This window comes from Mesoplodon bidens (genome assembly GCF_964165515.1).
Source record: "Mesoplodon bidens genome assembly, contig: HAP1_SCAFFOLD_178, whole genome shotgun sequence".
NCBI classification, from domain to species: Eukaryota; Metazoa; Chordata; class Mammalia; order Artiodactyla; family Ziphiidae; genus Mesoplodon; species Mesoplodon bidens.
The window spans coordinates 208,867-233,469 of NW_027671948.1; the positions used below are offsets into that span (position 1 = coordinate 208,867).

Below are 24,603 nucleotides of genomic sequence, written 5' to 3' on the forward strand. Positions count from 1 at the left end.
ATATGCCACATATGAGTTAAATCATATGGTATTGGTCTTTCTCCATCTGGTTTATTTCGCTTAACATAATACCCACAAGGTCCATCCATGTTGTCCCAAATGCCAAGATTTCATCTTTTTAGGGCTATTATTCCATTGTAAGTGTGTGTGTATCTTCTTTATCCATTCATCCATCAGTGGACACTTAGGTTGTCTCCATATCTTGTCTATTCTAAATAATGCTGTGATGAACACAGGGGTGCATATATCTTTTCAGATTAATGTTTTTGTATTCCTTGGATAAACACCCACAAGTGGAATAGCTACATCACATGATAGTTCTATTCTTAATTTTTTGAGGAATCCCCATGTGATTTACCATAGTGGCTGCACTAATTTACATTCCCACCAAAAGTGCACAAGGGTTCCCTTTTCTTCACTTCCTCTCCAGCACTTATTTCTTGTGTTTTTGATAATAGCCATTCTAATGGGTGTGAAGTGATATCTCCCTGTGGTTTTGATTTACATTTCCCTGATAATTAGTGATGTTGAACATTTTTCACATGCTTGTTGGCCATCTATATACCTTCTTTGGAAAAATATCTATTCAGTTTCTCTGCTCATTTTTTAATTGGATTGTTAGCTTTTTTGTTGTTGAGTTGCATGAATTCTTTATCTATTTTGGATATTAGATACATGATTTGCAAATATCTTCTCCCATTTGGTAGGTTTTCATTTTGTTGATGTTTCCTTTGTTGTACAGAAGCTTTTTAGTTTGATAATAGTCCCATTTGTTTAGTTATGCTTTTGTCTCCTTGCCTGAGGAGGCATATGCAGAAAGATATTGCTAAAACCAAAGTCAAAGCGAATACTGCCTATGTTTTCTTCTAGGAGTTTTATTGTTTCAGATCTTACATTGGAGTCTCTAATCCATTTTGAGTTGATATCTATGTATGGTATAAGATAGTGGTCTAGTCTCATTCTTTTGCACGTGGCTATCCAGAAAAACTAAATTTAGATGCTCTCCATCCTTTCATCAAATTTTAAACCCATTCAGATTAATCTGCAATACTTCATCAAGAGGTTTGAAGGTAGAGAACTTTTTACTGTCTAGCTGATTTTTAAGAGTGATTAGGGCAGAGTTATATATCAAATTACTGCAAAAAACGTTCTGGCTAGTCCATGTCAGTCACTTTCCTAAATTTCAAGGTTATTGATTGCTCAACTTATCTTATGACTTTAAATTTGAAAGCCTCAAATTAGCAACAAGTTTTCATAGGGTTCAAAGCAGTAGTGGTTTTACAGAATGATTCTATTAAGTTAATCTTTTCCTCATTTGAAACATACATGATTAAGATACATATTAATTTATTCAGAAAAGTCATACATTTTTTCAATGGAAAAACTCTTCCCTTCTGTGCTCCCTAGGGCTATTTGTGTGCAAAATTTAACAAATATTGGTTCGACTTTTTTTTTTTTCTGATTCAAAACTTCAGCATGAGTGATGATTAGTTGGATGGCTAACGAGACAGTAATCTCCTCAAACATCTTTTAACCCACTTGTACATTCTACATGAAGCAGCAGCTCAGTAACTGTTGAATGAACGAGTGGACAGATCCCACTTACCCAGAAGACTGAATTCTTCTTTAAGAATCTGAGGTTTAATTTTGTGGTCAAATGTTTAGAAATGGAAATAGAACTCAAAGTTCCACTTGACTTATAACGTGACTTCTGTCCTCAGCAGATGGTTAGAAAGGTTAGCTCTACCAGTGGCTTCAGAAAACACACAAAAGGTGTTAGCAGAACCATGATATTTACAGTACATATTTGATTGTTTCAAGAACTGAGCGAACAGGTAGTACTTGTCAGGGCAATCAGGTGCCAGTTTCAATGCTCAGGCCGGAACTGCAGGGGTTTCTCCCTCCGCCCTGCTGCTTGTGAATTCTGGCTTCGCTCATTATGCTTCCCGATGCTGCCACCCAGCTCCTTATTTTGAGGTAACAGGTGATCTGACTATGCTTTTCTGTTTGTTTGTTTCTCTAACGTTACACAGAAAGCTAGAGTCAAAAATTTGTGTGTAGTCTGAGAATGATACTTTGGATATATTGCTATTTATGGTAAGCCCAGACTTACATGTTTACCTCGAACTGGAAAAAAATTGCTAACTAGAATTTCCCCCGTAAAAGTCATTACTGACAATGTCTTCCTCCTTAACCACATGGACCTATATCAAGGCTGCTTATCTGTGCAAGATACCAAAGTTGTTACCACAGGACTATGCTATCAGAAGCAGATTTTCTGCCAGTGGGCTGGGCCAGCTTTTGCAAACTACAGGAAACCTGGGTTCCTAAAATAACCTAAGGGACACTCCTGGTCTAAACTCAAACAGAATGGGGTTAATACATAAATCCTTGCAGGAAGTTTGGACACTGAAATGATCTCTCACTGAGGATGGCGATTCAGCTTAACAAATGAGGCAATGAGACTGATGGAATACGCCCTTTCCAAGGAAGAAGTTACAATGATTTCCGTTGATACTATCAGTATTTCCACAGTCCTGTTTCCAGGAGGTTATATATAGTATCACAGAAGAACCCTGAGAACAGATAATCAAGCCTTTATAAAGAATCAGAGAAATATATGAAATGTCTCTTAACAAGGAGAATTGAACTTTTTTACTTATAATAACCATTATTATCATTATAGAATTATTATATTATTATTAATATTTTATTATTAAATAAATATTATCTGCATGGAAGGCAGATTGGCATCACATAAGTGTTACGTCACTGAAAACTAATCAATACACACACACAAAATAATGTGCTAAGGCTACACTAGGGAGTCTCACTTCTGATCTCAAGGTTATGCCAGTTTATCCCAAGTTCTCAACAAAACTCTTTATCAAACTTATTGTATCTTATCCCTCACTGTATCAGAACTGTTTCAAAAGGGATCTTGTTAGTCATTTTCCTTAAAAAAAAAAAAAAAAAGAGAAATCCAAGTCATGCCTTTTCTATGAAATCTTTGGAGGTTGCTATGACAATGTTATTTGTAGCTCAGCCCACAATTCATATTCTTCAGCTTTTACCCAAAGTAACCTGGTTCTGCTTGCTAGGTATCATCTTCTAAGTCTCCAAGAGATATTGCCAAAGTTTTCTCCAGAGACTGGGATTGGAAAAATGACGGCATTATTAAATGCTGCACTTTACAAAAATCATTTCTATTTTGAGCACCCTAACATAGTTACCTTCATTTTGATTAATCCTTTTTCTTAAACAAGGATGTACATTTTTACATGGTTGCAATTACAGCAAACACAGGGTTTTTTGTTATTCCTTCACTATTTCCAATAACTAAAGCATTTTTCATATATTACAATTGGGGGATTATTTTAATGTTAAAGAATACATGATATTTAATGGATACAATCTATATTTAATTTAATCAGATTCCTATTACTAGCCATTTGGCTTCATTTTTTCCTTATTACAGATAGATTCACAAATAACATTATTATGAATATTTTTTTCCTCTACAGAATTGTTTCTTTGAATGAGACAGGGGTGATGGTTCTTTGGCTTGTATCGACAGTATTTATAAAAGTGTAAATTTGAATGTGTTTAGGTGAGGCAAGTACAGTAACCTGTATCCCCATTGCCTTCCCTCCCAGGCCAACATGGCACATTTAGATTACTTGCTTGACCCTGAAAGCATGTGAATTTTTGACTCCTGGATTACTGGGTCAAAGGCGTAAGTATCTTTATGACTTTCAATAACAATGATCATTTAACTCTTCTAAACCAGTTATACATGTATTTCAATGTCACCAACTTTCATTTATTTGAGTACTTTCCAAACCTTAGGTGCTGTATACGCATTGGGGACACAATGATGAAGACAATGAACAGGGAGTTACAATGCAGTCTGAATTAATAGAACTTAGAATAGGGTACTAAGGGAACCCATAAGAGGGGCAGAAACAAGTCTTCTCCAAATCAGGTCATTACATGGGGAAGTGGTGGCAAGTAGAAGAAGGGAGGAAGGAGAGAACTCCAGGCAAAGAGAGCACCACATGCAATGGCCTGGAAAACATAAGGCAAGCATATTTTAAGTATTATGAGAATGTAGAGGGTGAGGTTAGTGTTGAAAGACATGAATATATATGAAAAGGCATATATATATATGATTTTGTAACGTAGTCATCATTAGGTATCATTTAATAATTTTTTGTCAAATTTATTAACTATATAAACATGTTATACATGTAAAGTAGATTTAATATGCATCACATCTAAGAAAATCCAATTCCTGACATAATCAGCAGAATGAAAAGTGACACAGAGATTAGAAAACTCCCCAGCACTTGAGAGAAGAGAGGTTTGTGCAGTTTGATGGCAGCACAGGCCCATGTGTAGGAGAAGGGGAGGTGATGGAGCAGCAGGGATAGGTTAGAACAGTTGGAGTGCCTGGAGGGCCAGGCCAAGGAGTTCACTTTGTATTAACTCAATGGTCAATGAAATTACATAGCAATTTTAGAGAAAACAAAATTATAATTAAAACTGTAGAGGAAACACCAATTCCTTTCACTAAAGCAAAATTCAGAACATCCTGGTGTCAGCACTGGAAAACAATCTCCAGGTAATTGAAGCAGGAAAACCACATCCATTTAGGGGTTCTCTCATTTTCATTATGACTGCTACCACCATAGTAGCCTCTAGGCTTCCATTCTAACACTTTTGTCCAGGTATGGAGCAATCAAAAACATCTCGCTTTGTTTCACTTTAGTACAAATGATATAGAAAAGACATCAAAAGAATTTATTAAGTGATAAGAGAGAATAACTGGGAAACAGAGTGTGTATGAAATATATAAACAGTCTAGTTTACAAAGAACTACTTTATTCTTTAGAGAACATTGTTAGCCCATAGTCCATGTTATTCTACATTGGACACCAAGTATCTCTTAAACCTATGAAATAATATGTAAGACATTATGTGCATTTATATAGTCTTTGTATAAAGGATGTGATGGAAGAGGACCTCTACCAATAGATAGAAAAGAAATTCTTGCAATTGTCTGTTATGCAAGCCAAAAGCAGATGGGGTAATTTGCCAGAAATAATACTATAAGGGATATAAGTAATTTGGTCCAAGTACACCGCTCTCTGGGTTGCATTATTCAAGAGTAAATTTTAGAATGTCTGGAAGCAGAGGTCTTACCCAGTGTTCGAGACATATGAGGTCTCTGAGAATTTCTCTGAAATCACACTGAACATCTTGTGTACATGTATGTGTGTGTGTATATCTCCTGGGAAGTCTTTAAAAGGCTCATAAGCTCTTTTATGGCACTTCTCCATTTCACTTCTGTGCTGGGCCTCCCCATTTATGAAAGCAGAAGTTTCAGCCTCGGAGACTTTGGGCACAAGTCAGCAGGTGGTGACAGCTTTCTCTTCCAACACTGCATCTTTTAAGCATTCTTAAGAAAGCAAGCAGCCATCAGTTATGAACATCATTCAGGCGACGTTCTGTATGTATGAACTGCATTTGAGATTAAAAGACGGGGAAGAGATGGGAAGTGAGTAGACATGAGACTATTATAGGGCTCAGGAGAAAAGTGGCAGAATCTAATTACGATGGGATGAGTGGGAATGCAGAAATGAGGATGGGCAGAGGATGCACATCTTGGTATTTGGTATATGCCGCAGGGTTTTTTTCACCAAGTTGTCATTCTGTGTTTGGAAAACAAAATTGGGGGAAAAATGAAATCAAAGAGTAAGCCAGTGCTTGGCATATAATAGGAATGTAATACATTTTGGAAAGACTCACACTACCATGGTGAAACTTTTAGTATTAAACATATATTCACTTGCAGAACAGACAGCAGTTGGACTTTTATATGAGTCATGCTTACAACACTTCAACTTCTGGTCATCTTATACAAGTTCATTAGACCACTGATCGTTGTTGCAGTAGAGTTCTGAAAGTGTAATTTTGAGACGTGAATGAGAAATGAGGTCATGGCATAGATGCAGGCAGGCAATGGACCTATAAAATTGGTAAGCTTGGTCTATGAGAACCTATATGAGCAAAGAATCTGAAAAAGAATAGATATATGTATATGTATAACTGAATCACTTTGCTGTACACCTAAAACGAACACACTGTAAATCAACTATACTTCAATAAAATTAATTTATTTTACTTAATTAATTAAAATTTAAAAATGGTAAGCTTGGTGAACTGTAGTTGACCTCGTTCAGGAAAGTAGAAGTGGGCACTGGTTCTGGAGGATACAGGAGTGGTTTGCATAGAGAGAGGGCCAACTTTACTTCCTAACAGTAAGTTAAAATTAGGGGAATGCAGAGATCATAGAATAATAATCAGAAAGTGGCATAAATGTAAGAAGCAGTCTGGCTCTTCTTATACTAGAGAAAGAGAAAGGTAAATTTGTGGTGGAGATGGTAGGGGAATCATTTGAAACAATCCAGATTTCAATTGAAGTGAAGAGGTCAGAAAATTTTAAGGATAAATAAAGCTTAGTTTATTCATTAGGAACATGGAAGTTAGAGTTAGTAAAAACCAGTCTCAAAATGATAATTCTCTAATTTGATAATTCTGAACTAATCAGAAAAAAATATGAACTATAGTGCACATTAAGTCAATGTTGAGGAAAACGATGTATTTATTTGAGTACAATTCAGTTGTTATTTTACAATGCTTTAACAAAAGTACACGTTAAATACATCGAATATTATATATACTGTAAGTATACTTTTTAGCATAGAAAATTACAAAATTATCTAATCTCTTAAAAGAAAATAGCATTATCCTTCTCACAAAGTTCTGAAATTAAAGAAAAAAATTATGAAGATATAAACTATTCACTGAAGTTTCTGAAATAATCAGAAAGCTTGAATCAAAGAGAGATGACATTTAAGGAGGATGTGTTATTGTTTAATTCAGTGGTTAAAGAAATAGAAAAATTAAATGGGAGCACTTTTCTGTTAAACTTTCCCCTCTGGCGGCTGGTATAAATAAGGGAGCTAGTATGGACCCTCCACTTCCCTTGAACAGGTGTTAACTTCTTCCTAGAGGGTTTAACTTCATGGTTAAGAGCATGGCCTCTGGGCTCAAATCTTTTGTGCCTGAATCCTAGACATGTCACTTGTTAAGTTTGCAACTTTTGGCAAGTTTCTAACTTTCTCTAAGTCTCAGTATTTAACTGTGTAATGTGGATAATATTTGTGAGGGTTAAATGCCACTGACAAACGGTAATTGGTATACATTTAAGCGCTCAATAAATTTGTCTATCAGGAGGAGTTTGGACATAGAGGGAGATGGTAGATAGATTCTGAAGGGAAATGTGAGAATTCGTTTAGAATGAACAGTTTCGAGGAAGATAACAACTGAAACGGGGGTCCTCCCTCCTATTCAGCTGCTAGAAAAAGAGGTGTGTTTAACAGGACAGAGAAAACAGGTTGAAAACTGGTGGCCCTGTGGGCACTGGAGTAGGGGAAACAGGTTAGAAGTGTTTCACACACAGACTGAAGAAGCTAAATACTACACATCCAGCAGAGCTGTGGATATCTATTTCAGTATGTCTGTGGGTCTATCTGTACAATGTTTCTCTTGAAAAGTCAGCAAGCGCTGTGAAGACAGAGCTCCAATCCTCTCTGACACTTGTTTAGGGGAGGGTCAGCAGCAGAGAAATCTCAGAGTGGAAGACAACCTACAAATACCTGCAGGGACATACATGACTACTTGCCACTTTCCTCCTGGCATCAGAGCTCTCAAAGTAGTTTATCCCCTTTCATTGCCTTATTCATTCCCTTCATGCATCTTCCACAATCAGGCTTCTGTTTCACATTTTTTACTTCATTTTCCTCTGTAATGTTGTCATTGCAAAAATGAAGTGAACTTGCCTCAATCCTCTTCCTTCTTGTCCTCAATAAACTATGAACTGGTAAATATATATCTTCTCTTTCTCTTATCGAGAAATCCACCCTTTAGGGCGTGAAATCCTACAATGTGTAAGACAAAATTGTTCTCTTATACTTAACTGTGTATATATAAACCTTCGCATTCATTATATACATTTATTATATTCAGTTGTTATTCATAATATATTTATTATATTCATATATATATAATGAACGTGAATATCAACTTTATCCCCTTAAATTTAAGCCCTCCAGGTAATAAATATTTTTGTCTTTATGAGCTACATAGGTCTGTAACACATATTCTTTCTTTTTTTCCTTTTTTCTTTTTCTTTTCTTACAACCTTTTCAAAATGTAATAACCGTTCTTAGCTCAAGAATAGATTGCACCTTTAGGCCATAGTTTGCTTACTGATGCTTTAAAATAAATAACTCTGAATTTGAGAAAAATACAACAAAACTCAATAATCAGTTATTCATGTTGGCTATGGTCCACTTTAATGCAAGTGAGCGACAACAAGTGAGAATATGCTTATCAGTTCCCAACACATCTGAGGAGTGAAGGTAAGTTGTGTGAAAGGAAAATAGAAATGGAGTCATTACTGGTAGGGAGAGCTCTCTCACATGGAGCCTCTGAGGAAGCCACTGAGGAAGTGTGACTTAGGCACATCTCAGCCGAGATGGAATCTGAACTTTGACTACCTATTGCTTTGACACAGGCATCCAGAGCATCTGTCCACGTTCCAGAAACTCAAGATACTTACCGGACTCTTACCCTAAAATAACTTGTGACAGAGAATCCCTTAAGGACAAATATTTCCTTTCCTGCGTCACAGTCAATCATAATCCCTGACAGACAGCTTTAACAACCTTGTACCTTTTATCTTTATAAGTCCCTGACTCCTTCTCTTCCACAGAGCATCTCTGGGTTTTACCTGAATCTGTGTCTCCAGGATTGCAATTATCAAGACCCCAAGTAAAACTTTGTTCTCTGCAGCCTCGATACTGATTATTGTTCGACAGTTGGGCCCCATTAAGTGAGACAAGTTCTTATCTCTTGGTTCATGCCTCTGATTTCCTTTTACTTGTTCAATTTAAATGTTATTTCCTAAGAATGACTGCCTCCTTATATTGAAATAAAGTTCTAATTTTCACCTTAGATCTAGTCATGTGACAAAGGAATTATTTTATTCCTTTGTCACATGACAAAGGAATGAGAAAATATACTCATTTTCTCAATCTCTTACGGATTGCTTTCACTTTGATACAGCAAAAATGTTACTGTTGAGAAAATTGTTTCTTTTGCCTGTTAATTTGATCCCCTCAACCTTTTCTTGTACATTTTCGATGCTACATTTAATCAATTTAAATTACTGACAGTTGATTTCCAGGCCTACCGATATACCACTTCTGCCTTTCAATACTCACTCACCTTGTTTCTTTGCACTTCTCTTTTCTGTCATTTTTGCTCCAAATTGCTCATATTTAAAAAGTCCTCTTGCAATATCATGCATAATTCACTCACAGATGTGAGGAGGAACAGCTGTAACATCTTTCTGCCAAGGCATACACTCATTCACAATGCCCAGTGGTTTCTCAGTTGTGTGTAGGATTTTTCTGCTGGGATGGGTCTTTTATCATCTTCAAACATGCATGACTCAGCCACACATACTAGCTTCACAGAGTCTTCCCAGCTATAAAGTTTAGAACAAGCTTCGACTCCCAAGTATCTGCTATGGGCTCAATGTTTTATACATTGAATTCCTATGTTGAAACCCTAATGCCCAATGTGATAGTATTAGTAGGTGGACCTTTGGGAAGTGCTTGAGTCGTAACAGTGGAACCATCATGAATGAAATTAATGCCTTCTAAGAGGCTCCAGAGAGATCCCCTGCCCTTTCTACCAGGTGAGGACACAGGGAGGTGGTGTCAGCTTATGAACCGGGAAGAAGGTCCTCACCAGAAGGCAGACAAGCTAGCACCTCAGTCTTGGACTTCCCAGCCTCCAGAACTGTGAGCAGTCATTGCTGTTGTTATCATCTACCCGGTTGGTGGTAGTTTGTTATAGCAACGCGACTGGAGTAAGATCGCATCTTTCTACCCTAGAGGAATAATTCCTAGACTAATTACCTAGTAAAATTTGAGCATTACCTCAGCATACACCAAGTGATGCTGGAGGAGGTAAAGTCCAGAAACAAGGTTGCTGAAGAGTTCTGTCATGATCTACTCTCACATACTATCACATACCTCAGAGATACTACATATTTACTCGTGTTAGGAGCTTCACGTGGCAGTGGTTTTCTTCATGGCAGTGTGAACACCAGCATCACTGCTACTTGCTACTCCTAAAGGAGCTTGAATGCCTCACTCCTCTTCCTTGTTTGAGAGCTATTCCACTTTTCACTTGGCTGACCTTCAAGCTACTTATCATCAGTGCCCATTCTCTTGATTTTCAGGAACACTCATTACTATTATATCCCTCAGGGCAATTTTAGAAGTTTAAAGCAAGGAAGAGTAGCTTCTTATGATAAGAAAAAGAATAAGGTGGATTGTTGTTCATTTATTGATCATTTATGAGTAGCTGTCATATGCCAGGCATTGGCGCATTGTGCTTTTGATGTCAGAAGCAGTCCCTGCTTTCAAGTGGTCTCTGGTAAAGCTGGAAGGAGTTTCAACTGGACAGAATAGTATAACATAATGAGTACATAAGTGCCAGGACAGGGTGCCAGGGTGGGAAGGAGGACACAGAGAAAGAACAAGTTTATCACGAAATATTTTTGAAGAACAGGACACCTGATTTGTGTTTTGAAGGAAATGTAGAAGTGTGAAAGACAACAAAAAAGTTTCAGAAATGAACAGCCTAGGCAGAGGCTACAGCAAGATTTAAAAAGCAAGAGGGCACAAACCACAGAGCTGATCTCCCTGTGCTATGCGGCTGCTTCCCACTAGCTATCTATTTCACATTTGGTAGTGAGTGTATATATGTCCTGTGACCACCTAGAGGAGTGGGATAAGGAGGGTGGGAGGGAGACGCAAGAGGGAAGAGATATGGGGATATATGTATATGTATGGCTGATTCACTTTGTTATAAAGCAGAAACTAACACACCATTGTAAAGCAATTATACTCCAATAAAGATGTTAAAAAATAAAATAAAATTTTTAAAAAGACACGAGGGCATACAGAGCAATGGTGGTCCTAAAGAACTGCCAATAGGTACGTATGACTGGAGTATAAGATCATTTGAGCAAGTAATGCAAAAGATACCAAAATTTGCAGTGGATAATCTAAGGTCAGGATATATCACCTTTCTTTTTTTCACTCTAGAAATATTTACTGAGTGACTCTTATGTGCCAATGATTGTTGTAGGTTCTGCAGTGAAAAAAATCATGACTCTACCTGCACAGAATTTGCATTCTACCTAGGGAAGAGACCGAAAATAAACCAATACCAAAATATTGATATATTGTTTGGCAGACGGGAACAAACATATGGAGAAAACGATATCAGAGATGGAAGGGAGCATGTGTAGGTTAATGTGTGCACCTGCATGGGGATGCACAACAGCTGTTTTTTATAGGATGATCAAGGTCTCACTGATGTGGTGACATTTGACCAGAGACTTGAAGGTAGTCATATCCTATCTATTATCATAACCTCTAGTATCATATTCTATTTATATGTGTATGGATTACTTTTCTAGAACATTTCCAGAAGATGAAATCGTAAATGCAAGGGCCTTTGGATGGGAGAACGTTGAGTGTTGAAAGTACAAACTAAGAGGCTGGTGTTCCTGGTGTGGCAAGAGTGAGAAGAGCAGTGGATAAACTGGAGAGCTGGTGGTGGCGAAGGGGGTGCAGAAAAGATAGGGCTTTTTAGAGTCTCTTTAAGTACTTGTTCCCTTGTGGCTCCCCACCTCTTAGACAGAATCAAGGAAATGTCTAGGCCCAGGCAGTGGAGAATAGGCATTTGGTAGTTTTTGCTAAAGAGTTAAGCTTAAAAGCCTAAAATCTTTATGGACAGAGAGAAATTTTGCTAAATTTCTTCTTTACTACATCAGAGTAATAGATGGATAAATCCAAAGAACTTTCCACAAAGGAAAAGCACCATCAGGATTTGCATAGTTTTTGTTTTGTCTTGTTTTTTAACAAGAGGGAAGGGAAATTACCATTACTATTTTGAATCTGAGAAAGACTGGGATAAAGAGAAGTTAAATGGCTCATTCACAGCAAACCTGGGCTTAAGAGTAGGACAGGTCAAGAGTATTCTACATGATGCCCTCGGCCAATCACTTACTCAGAGGAAGGCCAATTATTATTTTTTAAATTAAATTAAATTTATTTATTTATACAGCAAGTTCTTATTAGTTATCTATTTGATACATATTAGTGTATACATGTCAATCCCAATCTCCCAATTCATCCCACCGCCACCACCCTTGCCCCGCTTTCCCCCCGTGGTGTCCATACGTTTTTTCTCTACATCTATGTCTCTATTTCTGCCTTGCAAACTGGTTCATCTGTATCATTTTCTAGATTCTACATATATGTGTTAATTTACGATATTTGTTTTTCTCTTTCTGACTTACTTCACTCTGTATGACAGTCTCTAGGTCCATCCACATCTCTACAAATGACCCAAGTTCATTCCATTTTATATATGTACTACGTCTTTTTTATCCATTCATCTGTCAATGGGCATTTAGGTTGCTTCCATGACCTGGCTATTGTAAATAGTGCTGCAATGAACATTGGGGTGCATGTGTCTTTTTGAATTATGGTTTTCTCTGGGTATGTGCCAGCAGTAGTGGGATTGCTGGGTCATATGGTAGTTCTATTTTTAGTTTTTTAAGGAACCTCCATATTGTTCTCCATAGTGGTTGTATCAATTTACATTCCCACCAACAGTGCAAGAGGATTCCCTTTTCTCCACACCCTCTCCAGCATTTGTTGCTTGTAGATTTTCTGATGATGCCCATTCTAATTGGTGTGACTTTCAATACGCTTCCCTGGGGCAGTAGTGATTATCTTCCCATAGCTTGGGCAGCTTGGTGAAGAAGATCAGAGGCTGACTTCAGCTTTTCATAGCTCTCCATCTTTCTACTTCCTAAATTCTCATTCCTTTTACTTGAGCAGTGGTTCATCAAATATTTAACAGCAGCAGAAGTTTCTCCTAGAAACTTGTTAGAAATGCAAATTCCCAGCTGAGGCTCCGGAAATCTTTTTTTTTTTTTTTTTTTTTTTTTTTTGCGTTACATGGGCCTCTCACTGTTGTGGCCTCTCCCGTTGCGGAGCATAGGCTCCGGACGCACAGGCTCAACAGCCATGGCTCACGGGCCCAGCTGCTCCGCGGCATGTGGGATCTTCCCAGACCGGGGCCCGAACCCGTGTCCCCTGCATCGGCAGGCGGACTCTCAACCGCTGCGCCACCAGGGAAGCCCCGGAAATCATTGTTTTGACAAGCCTTCTGATTCTCGCTAAAGCTTGAGACCCCTTGCTCTCCTTCTGATCTGAGAGAGAGGGGGAGGGGGAAAGAGAGAGAAAGCCCAGGAAAGAATGCTGGAAAGTAAATTCAGAGAGCTTTTTATAGGGGGTTTTTACTGTGGTAACTCACAAATGGTTGAAAAAACCCCACAAATTGAAACATGTAGCTACTTTAAACACTCTTTAGCAGAAATCAATCTTATTCCCCATCTATTACTTAATAGGTCATTTCCTCATAGGGATGACTAACAGCAATTCATCAGAAAATGCTTTTTATATTTAAATAACACTTTCTGTTCCAAGATGTCAAAATGTTTGACAAGTGGTCAAAATGCAGCTCACTAATATTCTCAACCCCATGGTAGTAAATAACCCACATCTACCATCACTGCTGTTTACTGGTGATTGCTTGTCTGGGAAAGTTGAAGCGCCTTTGCTATCTCTGTAGAAAGTCAATCACTAAAGGAGAAAACGTCCTTCATCTTGGTTCCCATAGGAAACCAAATTGATAAATTACTCACTGACTTCTATTATTGCATCTCAAGGATAGTTAACAATGCTCATCAAGGAAAAATCCCAAAGAACACTCTTGCCCTATCTCTGATTAACCCTGATTTTGGAAAATCATCTGGCTCAATCTACATTTAATTACAATATGAATGCTACTTAATTCCCTATGACTTCTGATTACACAGGATCAATGCCACTTGAAGAGAAAGAAGCAAAGGTTCACTACATTGGGGTCTCCTTGACAGCCAAGCCTGTGCCTTAGTCATTTTGACTCCCTAGTGACCAGCCTGGTATGTGGAATAGTATATGCGATCAGTAATTATTTCTTGAATGTATGATGTAGGAATGAGTCAAGATATTTTTAGAGTTGGAGTCATGGATCAAGAGGAGAAAACGTGGTTTAAAAGACACTACTACAGGGCTTCCCTGGTGGCACAGTGGTTGAGAGTCCGCCTGTCGATGCAGGGGACGCGGGTTCGTGCCCCGGTACGGGAGGATCCCACGTGCCGCCGAGTGGTTGGGCCCGTGAGCCATGGCCGCTGGGCCTGCGCGTCCGGAGCCTGTGCTCCGCAACGGGAGGGGCCCCAACAGTGAGAGGCTCGCGTACCGCAAAAAAACCCACAAAAAACAAAAAAACTACTACATTCTCAGAAGCCGATGCTGCAATGAATGCTAATAACAACTTGACAATGTCCTTTGTCATTGCAAATAATGTGATACCAACATCTACTAATCAATCAAAAAAAAGACTTTCAGAATTCAAAATTGGATAGGATTTTGAGCTGGGGATTCCTCTCACCCACCTTTTCTTAGGATAAAACTTGGAACTGTAGTGTCAACAGATAATATGCCAGTTTTCCACTTAAAATTGGAAAATTTAATCTAATTTCGGAGGCATGAAATAAAAACTGATGGGCAAATATTAGAATTACCATCAATGAAAAAGCTTAATTTCTAAAATGCTGAAGGTTAGTTTATCAAAATACTGAAATTGCCTCATATCACAAGTCAAAGCACCCTCTCTTTACTAAATAAGGAGCTATAAAGTTGCACAATTACTGTCCATTTTTTTACTTGGTTTGAAAAAAAGTTGCTTGTTTTAAATAAAACAAAGTTCAACTGAAGTGACTATAATATCATCAGTCTTGTAAAACTCCTTGTGTTAGATTTCCTGTATCCCCAAGATGCCAACCATGCATATTAAACTGACTCTTGTTTTTTGCGTATGATTTCTGTACATCTTTCCTATTGGAATTTTCATGTTAAGTACCCTTGCTTAGAGTGTGGATTGTAACCACTCTGTTTAACACTCTATCACCAGTACCTAGAACAGTGCCTGCCACATAAGAAACACTTCATAAAATTTCTAAATTATCTTGATTAAAATCCATACTCATCCTAGCTTTAAGCACGTGAAGACAGAAATAGGTTCCAACTGCATAAGAACACGTGAATAATCCAGAGAAAATGTTAACTATAAGTACAAATTATCTGTTGATTAAAATACAGAAAATGTCTGAGATTTGGAATTACTTCCTAATAACCCTGAGTCAGAGCTGTGGTAAAGGCTTACTGGGGGCATGGTACCATTTTCTGAGGACACACTCAGAAAAGGAAGAAGTTGATGAGAGAGCATGCAAGATTTTCCAGGCTCAAAATGGAACTTGACTCATCTGCATGGAACCATCCGGCGAAACACAGAAGAGCTCACTCTTCTGCTGGATTAAGCTCACCCTGGTGGAACGGAATGGAATAGAAACAAGAGACTGAGGTCTAGGTTTTGAGGATCTTCACTCCACTTACCTGCTTTCACAGGACCAGGCAACGGACAAGAAGAAATGTGCAACTGTTGCTGTGTACCTCTAAACAAATACAGTCACCCTATGTAATAGAATGTGTCCTAAATCTGACCAATTAGAATAATTCCTCCATTCTTGGTGGAGTAGCTCTGATAGAAATGGACAGAGCTGGGCTCGGGGTGGGAAGGGGGTGGTTTCCTTCTGTTACAAGCTCTAAACTTTCTTCAAGTTTCCTATGATTTAAGCCTAACTAAAATTTATGGACTTTTGAAAAAGAGTAGGTACTAAAATTAAATAAGCTGAGAGTGTTGAGGGGGAAAAAAATGATAACAAATTTAAGAAAATGTAGAATTATTACTATGAGAATTACCAGAGCTGTGTTTGTTCCAAATACGAGCCTGCTGTAGCATTTTAATTAGGAATAGAGTTAAACAGACATTCACTTGCTGTCACCATCTGATAATATTACCAGAGACTTCCCTTAAGGAAATTTAAAATTATTTATTCTATGTAAATCTCTACAAGTCCTTAATTTCAACCTTATTATAAGAAATAACACACAGTATCAACAAGCTGGCAGAATTTTGACAATTCTCCTGCCTCCCTCCATTCCGCCTGCTTTTCCTCTTTCCCTCCCTCCCTTTCCCTCCTCTTCCCTCACTCCCTTTCTTTCCACAAAGCAAGGAAATGGGTATATAGCAAAGAGTAGGGATCACACGCTTTCATTACAGGGCTTGGGAATGTGGACTCTCACAAAAAACAGACTTGATTTTAAATACTGTATCTGTGCCTTACTAGCTGTGTGACCATGAATAATTTAATCATTCTGTGCCTCAGTTTGTCTGGCTGTAAAATAGGTGCAAACAGTACCTACCTCTTCGGATTGTTGTGAGGGGGGATTCCAACTGGTTTTAAAATAGTATTTAGCACAGAGGAAGCATAATAATTATTATTTTTCACTTCTCTGAATATATAAAACATTTAGTATTGGGATTCGTAGTCTCAAAATCTAACACTCACTGATGTGAATATCTGATTAGCTAAATGGAGAAAAACATTGTTATAGTAATTATTTCTTTAGTTTCTCGTTTTGTTTTTTTAACTGAAAACCAGAATCACAATTTCTTGTTATTATCTGTTATCAATGAACAGTATAAGACTATAATATTATTTTTGACAAGGCACTGAATATTTGAAATGAAGAAAACTAAGAAATAGTAGTAAATAAAACTTTTCTTGTGCTAATCCCAAGTGAAAGATGAAATTAATGATGATATATATGTGGAAACTCTGGAGAAGTCATACAGAGAGAACCTCAAGTACTTGAGGCACACTTGAAATTCAAATGACACTAAATGACTAAGTCTTAAATCAAGAACCCTTCACTAAAATTAAAAACACAAATGCTTTCTTTTTCTTGATTTCTTGTAGGAAGTGAAAGAGTACTTGGTAGGTGTCAGACTATTTTAAAAAGCAGGTTATAGAGATGATATTTCAGGAGTGTAAAAATACTAAGGCGGATCTCATAAATGATTGGTATATTATTTAATTCAGGTTAGCATCAGAATTGTCAATGTTTCTTTATTAAGCAATGCAATCCTTTAGGTAGGAAGCATGGTTCTTTGGAGAAGTTGATAGACACAAGATACACAAACTGGAATATGGTGAAAAAACAGACAGTATAGATTTTTTTAAATGAAACCTAGGAATTATTTAACATGGCCATTTCTTTGGGTTGAAGAAAGAAATTCAAATAGATTTTCCTGGTTCAGGCTCCAGTGAGGTCTATAGGCAAATTTGCAACTAGAGCAAGATTCAGACCTATTTCCATTTTTGTGCTTACGTCTTAAATATGTCCAGTTCCTAGAGCATAGAGGAAAGCACTAGATTGGCCATGGCATGAAACAGGTTAGAATTCTGGCCCTGCCACTTAATAACTGTGTACGGCTTAAATGGGCAATTTGCTAAACTTCATGAATTTCAATTCCCACCCTCCAACCCCCACCCTGGGCAAAATGAGTATAATCCTTTTTCTACCAACTCTAGAGAGTTAGGATGGTCTGAGGAGAAAATGTACATCAAAGTGCTTTGAAAATTATTTAATGCTTTAAAAATATTATTTATCATTATTATTTCAAGATGAGGGAAAACTCCCCCTCCGCTAATATATTCAGTTTTTTATGGCCAGCTAGATCTTCCAGAAAGCTACATAAAAACTGAACATTTTAACAATACTCGGCAATGTTTAGATGTTAAAAAAAAATTATCCAAACTGGGACATTTCTTCTTAAACGGTTCTAAAAGTAATACATATATATTGCAATGAATTTGGAAATACAGAATGAGAACGGGAGGAAGTAAAGGTCACCCTGACTCTCTTATTTCTTGAGTTAACCATTGATAAATAATTTTTAAATTTTCTTTGGGTCTTTTTTCTCTATGTGTGTGATATTCAAAACCAAGTTGTGAATATGCTGTATTTATTATTTAACATTCTTCTCTTCTCACTTGACATTTTACAAAAAACAATTTTAATTTGTTAGTTTCTGTATTGTTTCCGATTCTAAGCATCATAAAATACTTAATAGTGAAGGTTACCTATGAGCTATTATGTAAAAAAAAGTTCAGCATATATAACCTAAATAAATATATTAGAAATTCATATGCTTTAAAGCAGTGATTCCCAACTGTTTTGGAGCTAGGGACCGGTTTCGTGGAAGACAATTTTTCCACCAACAGGGTGGGCGGGGGAGGATAGTTGGTTCAAGCTGTAATGGGAGCGATGGTGAGCCATGGGGAGCAGCAGATGAAACTTCGCTCGCTCGCCCGCCGCCCGCCGCCCACCTCCTGCTGTGCGGCCCAGTTCCTAACACAGCCAGGGGGTTGGGGACCCCTGCTTTAAAGGATATCCCTATGTTTTTATGTGATTGACCATTTCAAAAGTTTCATAGACAATTCCAATATTTATATTTAATTAAAGACCATGAAACTTTTTTTTAGTATTTTTAAATAAAAGATAGTTAAAGATTACTTCATTTAAAAGCTAATAACAAACCTCTAGAACACTTCCTTCTACTTAAGTGAGGTGTTAGATTAAAAAAGCACTATAGAAATACAGATTATACTTGACTTTAAATAAAAATCTGAATTAATACTATAGAATTGTTATCTCCCCTTTATTCTGTTAATAATTGGTAATAGGAATATTATGGAGAATGATTGAAGCTTAATAGTCATATGTCAATTACCAAGATCACATCTGTGTGGTACAATGAATTTGCAAAGGTAGACTATCAAATATATTTTATTGTCAAAGGTGGTCTGCCAACTGGCAAGTCATTTAGTAAGTTATGCTCTAAAATATATCATTTACTGATACCCAAGAGACATCTCGGTATGTCATTAATAGTGCAGAAACTTGAAGCCAGGGATATTTTTGTCTTTATAATTAACTTGAGACAGCAGCTAATAAAAACCAAAATAATAACAGTAATAACCTTCAAATTAATTTTGACCCTAAGCTATAGCAATTTCAACAGAAGTTAGTATATTTACATACCAAATTAAAATTCCTAAACTTGTACTACAATTGATGCAATGTTTTTATGAAATACTACCTGTATAATATTTCATTAAAATAATAAAATGAGAACAATATAGAAATGTCATAAATGTTTGTGTCCTAGAAAGTATTTAGAGGGAATTTCCGGTAGTATAAATTAGTACATGATTATTATTATTAATCATATTACTTTTATTTATAAAGCATCCAAACATACACATCTGTAATCTTATATGTCTTTACCATCAAGAGAAATATATTCCAGAATTAATTTTAAAAACACTGCTTTTACTGTGCTTATGTTTTCTAGTTGAGAAGTCTGGACTTTAAGCATTTTTAAATTATAGAACTAATCAGAAAGCAGGAGGAAACCAACAATACAACTGATGGCATTTGTTAATATAAACCTTTGTGTAAAAATGTTATGAAACTAAGAATGGAAAAAGGAGAGAATTATTAATCAACAAATGGCTATTTTTAAAAATCTAGTTAATAGTATACTACCTGGGTTATTCTCTTACTTGAAAAAATTACAGTATATTAGGTTGTCCTAATTTGGAACTATGTAACTGCCACTCTCATGTTTCTAGTTTTACTAGAAGAGTGCATTTTTTGGTATAAGCGTAAGAAAAAAAAAAAAAAACTGGAACATTCCATAGTGCAGTTTCCTTCCTCCCTTTCCCCAACAGAAAAAATAAGAAATACTGTACCTAACCAACAGATCTGATGATTCCAAAAGGGACAAGTCTCTATTCTGAAACACTATTCAAGTCAGAACATTCCAAATTACGATTTTGTGAGACACTGGAAAATTATGGCATGAAAAATAGAAGAATATTTCTAATGCACTATAAAATGTATTCCTCAAAGCAAAAGAGCTAATGGAAGGCCAGAGCACTTAATGGATAAAATATAATCAAATGAAACAGAAGCATGTTCCAAGCTGAAAGGCAACAATATCACTATTCTCACATAATTGGATAGTAGACATAACCCAGTAAGATCAGGTTTAAAAACATTTAAATATATATAAATACACATATGTATAAATAACATATATAGCACCTGAAGTAAATACATATTCGTATTCATATATTAAAGAATCACTTTGAAATTTTAAAATATTTTTTTAACTATTGAAAAATAAACAGCTAGGGAAAAAATAAGTTTTCTTTGCAAAACTTGACTCTGGAAACAAAGATTCTTCAAATGCTTCTCCAAGAACTTGTCTCTTTATTTTAAATATAACCAAATAAAAAAATAAAAAATATAATCAAATATTTGAAATAGAAGGCAAATGTTCATGAAAGCAGACATAATACATGCATATATATGCATATATATATTTATACACATAATTGGATAATATAATTAATATATATAATACACATAAAACACACATCTTCCTGAACTTACTATGGCATTGCATCCTGATAAACCCATCATCAATTGAAAATATCATAAATTGTAAATGCTTATAGTACACCCAATCTACCAACCGTCATAGTTTAGCCTAGTCTACCTTAAATGTGCTCAGAACACTCACATTAGCCTAAAGTTGGGCAAAATCATCTAACACAAAACCTATTTTGTAATAATCTGATGAATATCTCATTTGTTTTATTGAATACTGTACTGAAGGTGAAAACCAGAACGGTTGTAAGTGTGTCAGTTGTGATCGAGTCGCTGAGTGGGAGGAGTGGCTTGCTGCTGCTGCCCAGCATCACAAGAGAACATCATGCTGCATATCAGTAGTCTGGGAAAAGTATAGTTTCTACTCTAAATTCAAAGTAGACTTTGAAAAAATGAAAAAATTCAAACTATAGTTTCTACTAAACGAGTATCACTTTCACACCATGGTAAAGTTGAAAAATCGCTAAGTCGAACCATTGTAATTCGGGGAATGTCTGTCTATAAATTTTTGTATAATATATGTGTATACGTGTATGCACATGTATATTTCAAACAGGAATTTAGACTGTTTGATACATCTCTTCTTAGAAGCAGACTATGCCCAAAATCTATGCCTCAAGCCTTTGGTGAATAGCTAATGAATTCAGTGTTCAAACAGGGATTAAAAATATTGACTTGGAAATTCAGGACAAACTTACTACTAAAAATGTTTTACACTTTTTACTTAAAAGAACATAGTTAGGTACACATGATTAGACTCTACCAACTGAAATAAATTATTGCCGATTTGGCTAGAGTTGTTGATCACCACAAAATTCTCTCTTGTGGACAACTATGGCTTACATATTAAATGGAAGGCTTTAGGCAGTTTTTGTACTTGTTTCCTTAGACCTAAATGGTCCACATAATGATAAAAAGTCAAATAAGAAAAAAATGTAAAATTATGTGCTTTTCAAGCCCAACAAAATTGTTATCATACTAAAGCTCATCTGTGTACTAACAGTGCAGTTTTTATAGGCAGGTGTTTCTGGTACTAAAGTTTTCACGTTAATTGAGGCTCTATTTTTGATTTCAGTTTAAAGGTGTTGCTAGTGATTGAATCTACTCAGTAGTGCACTTTTATGAATAAGACTCTGAATATTAAAATTCTTACATGTACTCTCTAAATTCATTGAGATTCAGTCAAATAGAAAGATATCATATACCAAGAAGATTCCTTTGTATATGATGTACAATGGAGTAACAGATTAATTTTCCTTTTTGGACAACTTAATGATATTGATTAACATTAAAAAACTTCAACAGTTACATATTTTAAAAAAAAGATTGGGGTACAAGGCAGATAATTAGTAGTATTACCTTTAACGGCTTTTGTTAGAGGAAGTGAATGTTAACAACTCTTTATAAATTAAAGTTGCCCTCTCCCAGGAACTTCAATACTGTATCAGAAAAAAATAAAATAAAATTGTCAACTATTGCTTTTAAGAAAGGGAACAATTCCCATTTTCTATAACATTACTTCTGAAATCAACACCCTTATTCAACAACCTTGATATCATTTCTGATAATGAGCCAGTGAAAAGAGTGATTAGACAAATGGTACAATTCAGAAAGAAAATAAGATGCAGAAAGAAATTCAGAAAGAAAATAAGATGCCACGTGAGTTTTCCCAGGTCATCCAATCAACTCCTGGCAGAGTTAAAAATAGAAGCTAAGACTAATTCCCACAGCTACTGCCAGGTCAGAGCCTGACAACTTTGCATTGTGGTAGCTTCAACCTCTCCTGCTACTGGGATTACCTGCATTGAGACATCTTCCTATGAGGTTCAGTCATTTCAAGGTTTGCTTTAAAATGGAGAGGGGTAGGAAAAGGTTCATAATTTTAGGGAAAATCTGTGGTAATGAGATCTCATTGTAAACTGCTCACGAGAATTAGAAAGATAAAAACTGGAAATGTTTACTAACCCTTACTATGTCTCAAACACTGCAGTAAGTTCCCTTTTATGTTATCTTCTTTAATCTTCGCAACAACCCTGTGATTTTCCTGTTTTAAATATCCAGAAACAATTCACAGTGGTTAAGTAACTTACCCTAAGTCGTAGAGATAGAAAACAATAGAGGTAGGATTCAAACTAGGTGAGGTTCAAAGTTCAAATTCACTTCCTGAAAAACATGATTAGAACATAAATGGTAGCCAAAACTCCCCAAAATAAACTAAAAGATTAAAAGAAAGAGAGAAAGGAGGGGAGGAGGGCCTTGTGAGCTGCATACCTTAAAAATAATGTTTAGACTTTTTGATTGATCTTAAAAATGACCAAAAGCTAGCTGCCTGAGAGCTCTAAGAATAAAATTATTAACAAACTAAACAAAAAACATTGATTTTTATACTCACTTTGAGATCAACCCAATTGCGTTCCTTTCATAACACTGTACTGCCATTTTATTTCATTTTCTATTATATTTATTAAGGGATATTTTAAAGACAAGTATTTTGCCTAACAGGTTAATGATTTTTTTTTTCTTCTAAACAATGACCAAGATGCCAATCCTCCTCCCCTTATTCAATGGACTAATTAGTGTCAGATCATTTTAGGGTCATATCTAATTTTTGTGGTGAAATAGTGATTTCACAAACCCTGTGAAGATGTTACATATCCACTATAACATGCATGCAGGTGGAAAAAATTTTCAGTTGATGTAGATTTTGCTTTCTCTATGAGTGTATTCTTCACAATCAATGAGATAGAAAAAGACACAGAGATAAGAGAACTGCTGACTAATATTTTCTTATGAAAATCTGTATCTTGGGCTTCCCTGGTGGCGCAGTGGTTAAGAGTCTACCTGCCAATGCAGGAGACATGGAGACATGGGTTCGAACCCTGGTCTGGGAAGATCCCACATGCCGCAAAGCAACTAAGCCCATGCGCCACAACTACTGACCCTGTGCTCTAGAGCCCACAAGCCACAACTACTGAGACCGTGCGTCGCAACTACTGAAGCCGGTGTGCCCTAGAGCCCGTGCTCTGCAACAAGAGAAGCCACCGCAATGTGAAGCCCGCGCCGCAATGAAGAGTAGCCCCCGCTCCCCACAACTAGACAAAGCCCATGCACAGCAACGAAGAACCAACACCACCAGAAATAAATAAATAAATAAATTACTTAAAAAAAATAAAATCCGTATCTTGCATTTTCAATTTTCTAAAAGTTCAAATCCATTGTGGTTGAAAAAAGAAGAGTAATGGGGGGCTTCCCTGGTGGCGCCAGTGGTTGAGGGTCCGCCTGCCGATGCAGGGGATATGGGTTCGTGCCCCGGTCCGGGAGGATCCCACGTGCCACGGAGCGGCTGGGCCCGTGAGCCATGGCCGCTGGGCCTGCGAGTCCGGAGCCTGTGCTCCACAACGGGAGAGGCCACAACAGTGAAAGGCCCGCGTACTGCAAACAAAACAAAACAAAAACCAAAAAAAAGAAGAAGAATGTCATATGTTTTCTTGTCCTGGGAAAATGGACTGTGCTTGGTTGAGTGTGTTTATTTATTTATTTATTTTATTGCCAAAATTTCTTTTTTATTATTTTTATATCTACTAGTACTTATTCGAATTCTACTCACTGTTTTTTTTTTCATCTTTGTTGGAATACAATTGCTTTACAATGGTGTGTTAGTTTCTGCTTTATAACAAAATGAATCAGTTATACATATGTTCCCATATCTCTTCCCTCTTGCATCTCCCTCCCTCCCACCCTCCCTATCCCACCCCTCTAGGTGGTCACAAAGCACTGAGCTGATCTCCCTGTGCTATGCGGCTGCTTCCCACTAGCTATCTATTTTACGTTTGGTATATATGTCCATGCCACTCTCTTACTTTGTCACAGCTTACCCTTCTCCCTCTCCATATCCTCAAGGCCATTCTCT

General features: G+C 36.7%; 1 long non-coding RNA gene and 1 pseudogene across 8 annotated transcripts in view; both read right to left on the reverse strand.

The window, feature by feature from the left end:
- LOC308610764 (centrosomal protein of 78 kDa-like) overlaps positions 1-24,603 on the reverse strand; it is a 425,259-nt pseudogene that overhangs the window by 204,517 nt on the left and 196,139 nt on the right. The window lies entirely within an intron of this gene.
- The window catches only part of LOC308610753, a 112,466-nt gene that overhangs the window by 75,980 nt on the left and 11,883 nt on the right, over positions 1-24,603 (reverse strand). For 5 of the 7 annotated variants that reach the window (XR_014014640.1, XR_014014641.1, XR_014014642.1 and 2 more), the window contains exon 2: positions 5,897-5,962. The exons of 1 other annotated variant lie outside the window; for it this stretch is intronic. This is a non-coding gene — a long non-coding RNA (uncharacterized lncRNA). Of the gene's footprint in view, positions 1-4,782; positions 5,715-5,896; positions 5,963-24,603 lie in introns of those variants that run through there. One more of the 7 variants, XR_014014646.1, reaches the window with a different exon arrangement.